Raw genomic sequence first — 12719 nt, 5'->3', positions numbered from 1 at the left:
TATTAAGGCCGATTCCATCATTTGACTCTTGTACCGGCAGTTTGCTGCTAATAAATTACACGTGACATATTCCAGTTTATTCTATGGTTATGTTCATTATATGGTTTGAAAATAGACGAGTTCTGTTGTCCATACCTAACTGACCGTTTGTGTTGTATTATCTCTGGGGAAGTGATTTACCTGTAAATCCGATGTAAGATTGGTCACAGTCCTGGCATGGGATCTCATATACCCAGAGTCTTTGGGCGATGTCTTTTGTTGGACGTTAATCAGGGATTTGGCTAAGGTATTTGGGTAGGTAAATGCAAAAGGGTTGGATTTCCCAAGGGTGTGAGTAACTCTCTTAATCGTCTTCAGGTGGGGAAGAATTTTTATTTTATGTTGGGTGTGTCTCTGGTCTTGTCTTTAGGGGGTCGGTAGAAAATTACGTTTGCTTTTTGAATTGCTTTCTCAATTATATGGTCAGGATACTTTAAAGAATGAAAGTTGCTTGCGAATTAGTTCAAATTCTTTTTCCAGGAAATCTGGGGAACAAATTCGTAAGGCTCTTAAGAATAGGTTGCTAGCTAGACCTATCTTGATAGTATTGTCATGATAGCTAAGTAGTGAATTAATGAAAGTGGGAGAACGGTTTTGGTTTTCTGTAATAATGGTAATTTGTATTCTGTCGTGTCTCTGATTATTAAAACATCAAGAAAAGGAATTTTGTTGTCTGTTTCCCATTCAACTTTAAATTTGATGCTGGGCACTAATGCGTTTAATTTTGAGAGGAATTCATTAAAATTACCCCACTTATTATCCCAAAATGTTAGTATGTCATCCACGTATCTCATCCACAGCATGTTTTTGGGTTTTATTGCATTTATTACTGTAGGTTTCAAAGTATTCCATGTACAGATTGGCTAAAATAGGACTTAAAGGACTACCCATACTACACCCGAATTTTTGCTTGTAGAATGATTCCCCGAATGAAAATACGTTATTAGATGCACATAATTCAACTAACTTTATATTTTGTCAAGTGCCAAAGGGAAATGATCTGAATAGGGGGATAATTTTTCCCTTAAAAACTGAAGAACGTCCTGTACTGGCACTTTTGTGAATAGGAGTCTACGTCAAGGCTTAAAGTTTTATGTTGTGAAGTGGTATATGTGCCTTCTCTGAATTTGTGACAAAAGTCTTCCGAATGTTTGATGTGACTGGGAGAAAAGTGGCCTAAAAAAAAAAAGGAGAAAGGAGGCCAGCTAACCATTTAGAAATTTTGTAATTGAAAGCTCCGGCGCATGAAACGATGGGTCTGAATGGAAGATTGTCTTTGGGAGTTTTGGGAAGACCATAAAAGTAGGGTAATTTAGGATTTCCAATTACTTTAAATTTCTCTAATAGTTTCAATACTCTTTTTGTCTTGGCCAATTAATCTTACTTTCCAAAAAAAAAAAAAAAATTCTGTGGGAACGTTCTGGAGGGGATTTTTCATCAGTTTTTCGTAAGTATTTGTGTCGCTAAGGAGCTGGTTGATTTTGTCGAGGTAGAAGTCTTTGTCCATTATTACAATTTTGCCGTCTTTGTCGGATCTACTTATTATAACATCTAACTTTTTTAGCGAGTGGATGGCTATCATGAATCTGCGGGGAACAGGATATTCTTATGAAGGTCAGCTTAAAGCATTTAGTAACACTCCTTTTAAACATATCTCTTCACGGCTGTAGTTTTTGTCAGATATGAATTTATCAAAAGCCACTATGAAGTCTAGGTTGTTTTGCGGTCTGGCATAAGGGCAAAGGATAAGCCTAAATTTAAAACTAAATGTTGATTTACAGTAAGGGGGGTGTTGGATAAGTTTTAAAACTTTGTCTTGTTGTTCAAGATTATTCCATGCGCTATTATCTATTAGGTTATTTAACTTGCGTATTCACTACTTTAGCTATCATGACAATACTATCAAGATAGGTCTAGCTAGCAACCTATTCTTAAGAGCCTTACGAATTTGTTCCCCAGATTTCCTGGAAAAGAATTTGAACTAATTCGCAAGCAACTTTCATCTTTAAAGTATCCTGACCATATAATTGGAGAAAGGCAATTCAAAAAAAGCAACGTAATGTTTTCTACCGACCCCCTAAAGACAAGACCAGAGACACACCCAACAATAAAATAAAAATTCCCCACCTGGAGACGATTAAGAGAGTAACTCACACCCTTGGGAAATCCAACCCTTTTGCATTTACCTACCCAAATACCTTAGCCAAATCCCTGATTAACGTCCAACAAAAGACATCGCCCAAAGACTCTGGGGTATATGAGATCCCATGCCAGGACTGTGACCAATCTTACATCGGATTTACAGGTAAATCACTTCCCCAGAGATTAATACAACACAAACGGTCAGTTAGGTATGGACAACAGAACTCGGCTATTTTCAACCATATAAATGAACATAACCATAGAATAAACTGGAATATGTCACGTGTAATTTATAGCAGCAACTGCCGGTACAAGAGTCAAATGATGGAATCGGCCTTAATAAAAGAGAAGCAGGTAATGAACATCTCAAAAGGGAATTGGACATCAGACATCGTCGACGCAGTGTTCATTCAACCAACGCTTAAGAAGATTAAAGGAAGATTATCAGCGGGGGTGACCTAAATTGGCTTACTTGTGGACGAATCTCTTGGTATAAATACCACCTTTTCTGTAAACTTTTCTCATTCATATACCTGAAGAGAGAGACAGCAGTCTCTGAAATATAGTACTTTTCTCTCTACATTGTGGTGTTTTTATGGGCTCCTTTTATTAGATGGAATTCTGTTGTTACAGAACACTTTTACCAGTCCTATATATATCTATATAGATATATATATATATATATGATAGATATTATATGTATATATATATATATATATATATATATGTATAATATATATGTATATATATATATATATATATATATATATATATATATATATATATATATATATATATGTATACATATACATATATATAGTATATGTAGTAATATATACATATATTATATGTATATCTATATATATTACATATATATTATATATATATATATATATATATATATATATATATATCTATATATATATATATATATATATATGATATATGTATTATATATATAATATATATATGTGTATATATGTATATATATATATATATATATATATATGTATAATATATATAATGTATGTATGTGTGTGTATGTATATATGTATGTATGTATGTATGTATGTATGTTACTACCCCCCCTGTTCACTAAACTACACAAACTGGAAACTCTTACCTGCTGTCAGTAGTGCCCTCTGTCTGCAATCATGTCATTAGGCTATTAAGATCTCTTAAGTACAAAAATATACAATTTATTACCCAAAGCAGTTTATTATAAAATAGGACAAAATGATTAACAAGTCATAATGGCAGAAACCCCAAAACTGATCATAAAGAAACCAGTAAGTTAACATTCTACCCTCCTGACTAAGAAATCACTCCCAGACCCAAAATGTCAATAAGTTTATCGTATTAGTCAGGTTAGAGATTCCCGTCTCTAAATTAGCCTTGGAATAGGACCCATCTGTAATAAAGATAATAATGAATGAAAGATAGATTATACACATCACTCTTTTCAAAGTATTCACGTAAAGAGAGTATTTCACACTTCTCTCTCTTTTTCAAAGGTAACGGTTTTCTAAGTTTTTACAAAATATGTCCTACCTTTATGATTGGGTTTTGTCTCCCCACACTCGGCATGTAACACCTCTTAGCGTTCACCTAAAGGAATGTGACTTTCGCAAGTGCCTTGGACTATTAGGCCTGTAACACCCGTACAAACAAATGTACATGCCTCACACCCGGGTGAGTGATCTCTCGGTTAAACTGCTTGCGTATTCAAATTCCTTTCTCAGCCTGTCTCCAAGCGAGAAGTGACATGTGACTTCACTTAACATTACATAGTACATCACATTGACATTTTAAACATATTAATCATTGTCCCTCTTTCATCTGACAGAGCTCGGCCACCTAAAATTGCTAGCTCCCGCCTAGCCACTGTTCACACAAACAGCTCATATATATAAAACACATTGGCCGGCTCAAAAAAAAAAGTAGCGTACTCCCGTCGCACACCATATCGGCAACTAATGCACAATGTATCAATTTACCATGTGACTTAGGGCCACCTCCGTTGCTGGAGCCCTTGTGCTTCGTCGAATACACAAAAGTTTAAGAACTCCTAGCACACAAATTGTGATCAGGATAGCACCTAGCATGACCATTAATATTGGTATAGTGTGACGGTCGTCGAAAAAAAATTCTTCTTCATCACTATCCTCCAGCGGCAGGGCTGTAACAGTCTCCACTGTAGGTGGAATTCGAACTGCCTTATTGTTTCCATGTAAGTGGACAAGTTGTAGACACGCCAACTAAGTACCATGAAGAAATCCAAGAGAACCCTGCAGGAACCATCAAACAGCCGTGATCCCTGTAGGACGAGCGAATTGTTGTAGACGCAGGTCGAGTGCGTAAACCAACTCGAAACAACTCAGCACGCGCCATTATTAAGCGTTTGCGACCCTCGTGAGTGTATCCAACACCCTCTCGTCGCGAAACTGTAGATTCGACGTTTTCTACTGAAGTAAACGTGGTCACCACTCCGTTATCAAGGAGATATCCCGTGACTTCTATGCAAGTGCTACTCGCACCCGGCTCATCGAAGACTGTAGACTCCTGATTTATCCCAGAAATTATCCTGAGACAGTATATCGAAAACATCTCATCCTTTGCAAAGGCAGTCCATAGAAGCACCATTCGTGTGTAGACTCGACTCGACCTCTGGTACTGTAGAACGAAGTAGTCTCCATCGCCATCATCACGTAGAGTTGGGAATTCTCCAAAGTCGTTGTGTGTCCGTATTTAAAAGGTCTACATGGTCATGAAATAACTAAAGTCTTGCTTTACCCCACAAATCCGTCATTAATTAATATACTCAATCTACTAGTCAAATATTAAAAAATTCCTCGCTAAACCAAATACATATAATCTTTACCCACTGAATCCTCACAAATAATCCCATATATGACAAACATGCTATCAAAAGAGAACACATAAGTCTAACAGCAAAAACCCCTTTATGGTTTATATAACTAGCCTCCATAAAATATAATGCCAAACACCCCTTCTATCCAACTCACATACCCTGACAAATTATATCTCCTATCTAAAAGAAAAGTGCTATTTAGAGCTTAACCCCCATTACAACATCTCTCGTAAGAAAAGAAAAAAAGAAAAAGGAGAAAAAAAAAATAAGATAACAACAATAATAAGGGAACTTCCCCCCCATTACACAGCGCACATAAGAGAAAAAGAAACATATATAATTCAATATCTTTCCCAAAACGGCATCTACGAAAATAGTGCAAATCCCGAGTAATCAACTCCAAAGGGAAAAATCTGCAACCGGACTCATTACAGCAACATTAGCAAAAAATCCGCCTGTGAACACTTCAAGTGCTTCGAACTGCTACAAAAATGGTTCTGTTAACACACTGTCACTGAGAGTAAACTGTACTTGAACACAACCCAGAGTATTTAACCCTCTTACGCCGAAGCGGTAAAAAAAAAAATGTCTCCCGTGTGCCGGAGGTGTTTCAGAGTGAGCGCGGAAGCGGAAAAAATATTTTTTTTCAAAAAATCACAGTGCGCTTAGTTTTCAAGATTAAGAGTTCATTTTTGGCTCCTTTTTTTGTCATTGGCTGAGGTTTAGTATGCAACCATCAGAAATGAAAAAAATTATCATTATCATATATAAATAATGCGATATATGATAGCGCAAAAACAAAATTTCATATATAATTGTATTCAAATTGCGCTGTGCGCAAAACGGTTAAAGGTAACAAGTTACTTTTTTTTCGTTGTAATATACACTAAATTGCGATCATTTTGGTATATAACATATTGTAAAACGATAAAAGCAACACAAAGAAAATATTATCACAAAATAATGCATGAATTCGTAACGCGCAGACGTAAACAAATATTTTTTTTTCAAAAATTCACCATAAATCTAAATATTGTCCTAGAGACTTCCAATTTCTTTCAAAATGAAGACAAATGATTGAATATTATTATACTGTAAGAGTATTAGCTTACAATTGCAGTTTTCGACCATATCTGACGAGTTAAAGTTGACCGAATGTTGAATTTTTATATATATATATTTTTTATATGCAATTATTTCGGAAATAAGAAAAGCTACAACCTTCAAATATTTTTTGTTTTATTCTACATGAAATTGCACACATTTTCATATATAAAACTCTATGAAATGCCTAATATGAAACGGAGCAAATATTCCGAGAATGGGACGTACGCATTTCGGAGATTTGTAGCGGAGAATCCGCGCGCGGAGGGAAGAAAAGATTTTTTAAAAAATTCACCATAAATCTAAATATTTTGCTAGAGACTCCAAATTTGTTTCAAAATGAAGATAAATGACTGAATATTACTAGACTGTAAGAGTTTTAGCTTACAATTGCGTTTTTCGACCGTTTCGGTAGAGTCAAAGTTGACCAAATGTGGTTTTATCTATTTATCGTGATTTATATGCAAATATTTCAAAAATTAGAAAAGCTACAACCTTCAATTATTTATTGTTGTATTCTACATGAAATTGCGCACATTTTCATATATAAAACTTTATGTAATGGGTAATTTGAAATGGTGCAAACATTATGACAATCGGACGAAAAAGTTTCTGATTTTTTTCGGAAGAGTAAGGAAATTTTTTGTTTTTTTCATAAATTCACCATAAATCGAAATATTGTGCTAGAGACTTCCAATTTGTTGCAAAATAAAGGTAAATGATTGAATATTACTAGAATGTAAGAGATTTAGCTTAAAATTCCGTTTTTTTACTATTTCGGTCGAGTCAAAGTTGACCTAAGGTTTAAATTTTGTCACTTATCGATATTTATATGAAAATATTTCAAAACTGATAAAAGCTACAACCATGGATTGTTTTTTGTTGTATTCTACATGAAATTGCACACATTTCCATATATAAAACTTTATGTAACGGCTAATTTAAAATGGTGCAAACATTACAACAATCGGACGAAAAAATTTATGATTTTTTCGGAAGAGTTACCGAGCGGATGTACGGAAAAAGTTTTTTCATAAATTCTCCATAAATAGAAATATTGTGCTAGAGACTTCCAATTTGTTGCAAAATAAAGGTAAATGATTGAATATTACTAGAATATAGGAGTTTTAGGTTACAATTGCGTTTTTCTACCATTTCGGTAGAGTCAAAGTTGACTGAATGTTGAAATTTTGGCAATTATCGTTATTTATATTAAGATATTTCAAAACTGATGAAAGCTACAACCATGAGTTGTTATTAGTTGTATTCTACATGAAATTGCGCACATTTTCATGTATAATACTCCATGTAATGGCTAATATAAAATGGTGCAAAGATTATGTCAAAGTGACGAAATAATTTCTTAGATGTGTCGCTGATGTTTTTTAGTGCGAGAAGAAAGAAATTCGCGCTTGCGCGCCTGCGTAATGATTGTAAACAAAACAACGCTTTGATCTGATAGCTCCCAGCATCCCCCAAGGCGCGTGATTCAAAAGTTTTTGCCTGGTAGGCCTATAAGTATTTTTCCGCAAATTTTTAAAGAACTTTTTATATCGACGTGCCATATGTCCAATCGGCACCCAACAGACAATTTATGTTGACTTATAATACGTCCAATCGGCGTTGGGTTAATAGGTGTTTTACTGTTGTAGGCATGAATTCTATGTTAGACAAGTCTGGGCTTGACAGTCTGTAGCCAGTGCGATAACTTATTCTAATATGGAAATTGGCTCTTACCTTGAGTAGACGTCGGGTTGAACCCACATAATTACCCGTATTACATCAGGGGCACTTATATACTACATATACCTAACGTCATTAAGGGACAGAGCCGATCTTTCACAGAAAACAGTGAGCCAATAGTTCTGCAATTTTTTGGAATAAGTTTTAGGTTGAGGGCTCCAGTGTGTTTGTGGATCATCTTGATACCTTGCTTCTGAAAATTGTGGTTATTTGGTAAATATGGAAAGCTGGCATACATAAGAAGTTTAGGGACATTGTAAGTAGAAATGTAAGGGGAAAATTTATTATCAAGGACCTGCTGAAGGATTTCGTAAATAAGTTTGGTTGGGAAACAATTATTGTTAAAATACTGAATTAAAAATACATTTTCACGGTGAAATGCGGCCCAGTTGGAGGTTAAAGTAAAAGCTTGATGTACAAGTGTATAAATGACATTGATTTTGTAATTGCAAAGCAAAGGCTATAAAAATTTCAGCCAAAAGAGTTCTGAATAATTTAAAAGTAGAATACTTTCACAGGGCTCAGACTTATATATGTCCAGTGTAGATGTTGAATCGCTATTCATGAATGTACCTGTGAGAGCAACCATTAATCTAATTTTGGCGAAGTGATTTTCACAACCTGACTCCATTTACTGTAATTTTAACATTGATACTCTCAAAACCCATTTTGGACACAATTTTCTTAGAACCTGTGTAGAATTGGCCATTTTGGACACAATTCTCTTAGAACTCTTGTAGAATTGGCCATTCTGGTCACAGCTTTTGTTTTCAATAATAATTTATACAAACAGGTGAATGGGATAGTAATGGAGTCGCCTCTGGGACCAACTTTTGCAATTATCTTTATGTGCTCCCTGGAGGAGCACATTATGGAAGATTGCCCCTTGTCCTTCTATCCCCTATTTTATTTACGATAGATAGACAACACCTTTGTCATGTTTAAAAATGACTATGATCCAGAGAGGTTTTTAAATTTTGCCAATCAGTTTCACAGCAACATCATGTTTACCATGGAATAAGAATATGAGGGTAAGCTAGCTTTTTTGGATGTTTTAGTCTCAAAAGAGCACAATCATTTCCATACTACTATTTACAGAAAGAAGACATTTACGGGTCTTGGCTCCAGTTTTTATAGCTTTTGCTTTTTCAATTTTAAAGTCAATGCCATTTATACAGCTGTACATAGAGCTTTTACTTTAACCTCCAATTGGGCCGCTTTTCACCGTGAAATTGTACTTGTAATCCAGTATTTTAATAATAACTTGTTTCCCAACCAAACTTATTTACAAAATCATTCACCAGATCCTTGATAATCCTTGATAATAAGTTTTCCACTTTCATTTCTACTTACAACATCCCTAAACTTCTTATGTATGCCAGCTTTCCAAAATTACCAAATAACCACAGTTTTCAGAACCAAGTTATCAAGATGATCCACAAACACACTGGAGCCTTCAACCTGAAACTTATTCCAAAAAATCACAGAACTACTGCCACACTATTTTCTGTGAAAGATCGGCTCTGTCCCTTGATGACATCAGGTGTAGAATATGAGTATAAGTGCCCCAGATGTGATTTGGGTAATTATGTGGGTTCGACCCGACGTCTACTCAAGGTAAGAGCTGAATCCCATATTGGAATAAGTCATTGCACTGGCTGCAGACAGTCCAGCCCGGAATTGTCTTAACAAAAGGAACCATGCCTACAACTGTAAAACACCTATTAAGTATGATTATGTCAAAATTATAGGCCAAGGAAAAGAAACATCAGAATTGCTTATACTTGAAAGCCTAAATATTAAATTGAAAGTTCCTTCTCTTAATCACCAAACTACAGCTGTTCCACTGTTTATTGACTAGTTTGATTGTTTATATTTTCGGTTTTCTGGTCTTTAGGTTTGTGTGACTTTTTAGTGTGTGCTTTACTCTTGCTAGTGTGTCTTTACTTATTGATTTTTTTATTATTATTATTCCCTTACTGTTTTATTTTGCAATTTTAAAATTCCCTTCTTTTATGTGTAATTTGTGTGATATATTGCAAATGTTTTTGTGTCTGATTTTATCTAGTGCCTAATTCATTTTTTATGTGATTTTAATTCCATGTGTACATTTTTCTTTATTTTTTAAAGTATAATTTAGTGCATATGTTTTCATGTAATTTCCTTTATGTTTTGATAGCATGCTAATTAATGGCTGATCATTTTTTCATAGAGGTCCCTAAAGATGTGACTAAGGGTCACAAAATGTAGGATTAAACTACTGTTCATGGAATCTGCTTGTTTTCCTGCTCCCTTTTAAAACACACACACATATATATTATATAGATAATGTATATAGTGTATGTGTGTATGTATAAATGTGTAGCTATACAGGCAGTCCCTGGGTTACGACGGGGGTTCTGTTCTTGAGACGCGTCGTAAGCCAAAAATCGTCGTAAGCCGGAACGTCAAAAATCCTAAGAAAACCTTACTTTTAATGCTTTGGGTGGATTGAAAACTATGTAAACTGCATTCTTATGGCATTTTTCAACCAAAAAACCTTCAAATATTGATTATTTTGCATTTTTGGTGCCATATTTCATCTGCCAGATGAGCGTTGTAGGCGTCGTAACCCTGGAACATGCGTCGTAACCCTGGAAATAATGTCTGATGAATATAGTTGACATGCGTCGTAACCTTGTAACGTTGTAAGCCGAGACTGTCAGAACCCGGGGACTGCCTGTATATATTTGAAACATTGACAGTTGGAGGGCTGATTTTTGTTCTGTAACTGTTTTGTCATATAAGAGGTGTGCCCTGGATTTACAGTATATTCAAATGAGTGGAAGTGTGATTTCTGCATTTCTGGCCTTCAGTACTGTTGCTACCATTGCCAAGTGCATTGGTGCAACCACTACCAGGGGTTCTTTGGACCTCTGGTGTACCAGTACCAGCCCCAGTAGGCCTCCTGCCCGAGCCTTCAGTTCTGCTGCTCTCGTTGTCAAGTACACAGGTACAGGTGCTACTTGGTGTTCTTCAGACTCCCCATGGTACCAGCAACTATCCATACTACCTGAGCCATCTACAGTACTGCTGCTCCTGCTACTGAGCACATCCATGTAACAGCTAACTGGGGTTCTTTGGACCCCTGACGTACCGGTGCAAGCACTACCCAGGATTCTTCGGACCCCGGTGCACCAGTACTAGCCCCAGTGGTCCGCTTACCTGGGCTCTTGATTCTGACCCCATGATGACGCCTGCCCTGCACCACTGCCATCCCCATTCTGGCGCAGACCCTGTGCCGGTACCTGCCCCGGTAGCCCGTCTACTGGGTTTGGCAAGGGTCCCTGGTCTATGGACCTGGTCCCAGCTGCCAGCTCATGCCAATGAGGAAAGGTGAGCAGAGAGAACAATCCAGGGGTCCTGGGACAGTGGCCTGTCAACTGTTTTGGTAGCTCGGGTAAGGCAAGAAAGGGTCCTGTGCTCAGTCTTCTTTTCTTGTAGAAACCTCGCCTTCTCATTAGAATGAAACACGTCCATGGGAAAGCCCCTGCTCATGTTCACATGAGTGAGACCACTCTCCCAGACCCATGCGGTCATCGTCATTGTGGTTTGATGACCGCCCACAGCCTCACTTACCTGCCAGGACTTTAGTCTTTGGCAGGGAGGGTGAGGGTGTTTGCAATCTCTAGTGTTCCCTCCTCCTTAGAATTTTATTCCAGGAGACAGGAGCCAGATAGGTTTGGGGTTTGGGACAAGAAGTATTCTCATTCCCATTCTGGCCCATGACACAGTGGCTGACATTCCTGGTCAATCCACAGGCTAGACAGGACATCTACCAAAGGGTTAAAAGATTACCAGGGGCTCTGGTGAGTGCCAACTATAATAGTAATGTTGCTTTTTATCTTATTGTTAGTTATTAGGAAATCATGCTGTTGAATTTTGAGAGCTTGGATTTATACTTTGATGTATTCTACATAGGAGCACACCTTCAAATATGAAGGTGGTAGTTATCTTTAATTTTGGACCATCAGTTTTGGGCTTTCGACTCAAGCACAGGAGTCACTAGTGCTCTGCAAGAAAGAGTCCTTTTTCCCTGTAAGGATCCTCTGACAAGTCTCTCTACAAGGGCCTTACACCCTGTTGTGGTTCCAACATCTTGCGGCAGTACTTGCCAGCAAGGATCACACTGTAGCAGGCATGAATTTTGAGAAGCTTTCCCCCCTCACTAAAAAGCTTTTACTAGTTCGCTTGGTTCAACTAGTGTTTCTCTGGCTGCACTAACCCACCATCTTCATTCAGTGTGGTAGTCAGCTAACTTCAATAGTAGGTAAGATTTTTTCCAAGCAGTAATGAAAAATTTTATGACAAAATTGATTATTTGGATTCTTACCTACTATTAAAGTGGAAACCCACCCAGCCTCCCCGCATCTTAGTTGGTGGTCATGAAGAATTTTGACAAGATGTGAACATTCCAGCACCACCTGGTGGGAAACAGGTTAGCTAAGTGCTATTTTGAAATTTTTTGGCTAGTACGTAAGAGCTGCGGCAGATGGTTGCTGGAGAATTGAGAACTCTGGAGCATATTATTGGGGCTGTTGTCTGATGCCTCACTTTACTCTTCAGAGGACAGTTGTGTCTGAGATTTCATTTGTTGCACAAAAAGGGCTGTAAGCACTATTACATAATGGGTTTTATGGAAAAATATGCTTGGTTTTGGAAAGATGGCCTATTTTGGATGTTCTGTGATTCCAGTAATGATAGAAAGAAATTCTGAGACAAATTTTTAATGTTTTAGGGCTTCAGGTTACAGAACTGGAATTTAAACTTATTGACATCT

The 12719-nt window shown here is 36.8% G+C and overlaps 1 protein-coding gene across 1 annotated transcript in view; it reads left to right on the top strand.

Moving 5' to 3' along the window:
- LOC135223631 (exostosin-2-like) overlaps window positions 1-12719 on the top strand; it is a gene marked incomplete in the record, with an annotated part of 647541 nt that overhangs the window by 286424 nt on the left and 348398 nt on the right.

Source organism: Macrobrachium nipponense, chromosome 10 (assembly GCF_015104395.2).
Source record: "Macrobrachium nipponense isolate FS-2020 chromosome 10, ASM1510439v2, whole genome shotgun sequence".
Taxonomy (NCBI): domain Eukaryota; kingdom Metazoa; phylum Arthropoda; class Malacostraca; order Decapoda; family Palaemonidae; genus Macrobrachium; species Macrobrachium nipponense.
Note: the sequence above shows the minus strand (reverse complement) of the source record. Positions and strands in the feature narration are given on the sequence as shown.